Below are 2487 nucleotides of genomic sequence, written 5' to 3' on the forward strand. Positions count from 1 at the left end.
GACAAATTGACACCAAATTTGGACACAATACACCTATCAGGCCAATGAGTGTCCATCACCCTTCAAACACACACAAAAAACCCAGCAGAACCGACTTAACACTCGCCAAAATAAACTATATATACATATACACATACACTCATATACACATGCACACATACATACAGACACACACAAATATACACATACATATACACATGCACACATACAGATATATTTACATTTACACATATACATATAGACATACATACACACATATACACAATCACACACATATACACATTATTCATATAAACACAGAAATACACAAATATATATACACATATACACACATGCACACACACATACACCCATCTATCTATATATTTGTGTATATATTTGTGTATATATGTGTGTTTGCATATATATATATATATATATATATATATATATATATATACACACACACACATATAGAGATAGATAGATAGATATAGATACATTTGTGTGTGTGTGCGTGTGTGTGTATGTATATATAGTTTATTTCTGCTGGGTTTTTTTGTGTGTTTTAGGGGTGATGGACACTCATTGGCCTGATAGGTGTATTGTGTCCAAATTGGTGTCAATTCGTCCAGTGGTTTTTGAGTTATATTAATCTCACAAATGAACATTACAGTTTTATTTATATAGATATCTATCTCTATCTATATATATATATACACATATACACACACACAAAACATATATACAGACGGGCACAGCAATGTGTGGCAGGGAACAGCTAGTAATAATAATAATCCCAGGCGACAGCAGGATTGAAGAGAAACAACTGGAAAATCTGACACGATATGAGGATTTAAAGATCAAACTGCAAAGACTCTGGCAAAAGCCAGTAAAGGTGGTCCCAGTGGTAATCGGCACACGGTGCACTGCCTAAAGACCTTGGCCTGCACTTAAACACAATCAGAGCTGACAAAATTGACATCTGCCAGCTGCAAAAGACCACCTTACTGGGATCTGCACACATTATTCGCCGGTACATCACACAGTCCTAGACACCTGGGAAGTGTCCGAAGTGTGATCCGATACAACAGAGTGATCTTGTTTGCTGTGGATTCATCTTGTATTTCAAATAATAATAATAATTTATTTGTATTACACCCTATCTCTCCGAGGGGGGTCAGGGCGAATTCCAGGATATACAGACACAAAGGCAAACATTCAATGTCTAGAAACAACAAAACACAGATAAAGGTAAAGGCTTCCCCTTCTGGCTCTGTGGAAGGTGCTCATCTCCATTTCTCAGCCAAAGAGGTCATGTTATCGGTAGACACCTCCTAGGTCATGTGGCTGGCATGACTTCATAGAGCGCCATATACCTTCCCGCAGAGGTGGTACCTATTTGCATATTTTCTAACTGCTAGGTTGGCAGGAGCTGGGGCTAACTCAGGAGCTCACCAGGTTCAGCAACTCAGCAGTTTAACTTGTTGCACCATTGTGGTCCTGTAATGATGTCCCTTATATAAAAGAGCAAAATCAATGCTTGATTCTCACATTTAAAAAAAAACCTCAAGGTATGGATGGTTTGATCCATGAATGCAGAATCTGTGTCCAAACAGTCCCTGAGATACAAACATCCAACTTACAAAAGACTCCTAGTTAAGAATGGGGCTGAGACAACAGGAAGTGAGAGAAATCTACTCCTTGGAAGGAAAATGTACACCTGGAAAAGTGTTATCATGGGGGAAAGGTGTCTCCATTGAAGCTTTATCACCAATCCTTGTTTCTTTGCTTCCTTCTCAAACTACTCAAGCCTTTTTTCTCCCAGCTGGGTTCAATCACACTACCCTATTGTAGTAGTATCATTCCACTTTAGCTACCATAGCAATATCTCAGGGAATCATTGGGCTTGCAGTTTAGGGAGAATTCCCAGCTAGGGAGATTTTAGGCCTTTCCAATCTACACATTGCAGAACATCACAGAATTGCCACCATTGCAGTTAATGTGGAATAATAGGGGTTTAGCAATGTAGTTTGACAGGAGTCCTAAATGATTCAAAATCTCCATTATTAACTCAAACCTCACTGTGCTTTTATACTGTAGCATTGGAGCCCCCGGTGGCACAGTGGGTTAAAGCGCTGAGCTTGTTGACCAAAAGGTTGCAGGTTCGATTCCGGGGAGCGGCATGAGCTTCCGCTGTCAGCCCCAGCTTCTGCCAACCTAGCAGTTCAAAAACATGCAGATGTGAGTAGATCAATAGGTACTGCTCTGGCGGGAAGGTAAGGGTGCTCCATGCAGTCATGCAGGCCACATGACCTTGGAGGTGTCTATGGACAACGCCAGCTTTTCGGCTTAGAAATGGAGATGAACGCCACACCCCAGAGTCGGACACATGTGGTCAGCCCCAGCTTCTGCCAATCTAGCAGTTTGAAAACATGCAAATGTGAATAGATGAATAGGTACCACTCCGGCAGGAAAGTACCGGGACTCCATGCAGTCATGCCGGCC

Source organism: Anolis sagrei, chromosome 2 (genome assembly GCF_037176765.1).
Source record: "Anolis sagrei isolate rAnoSag1 chromosome 2, rAnoSag1.mat, whole genome shotgun sequence".
NCBI lineage: Eukaryota > Metazoa > Chordata > Lepidosauria > Squamata > Dactyloidae > Anolis > Anolis sagrei.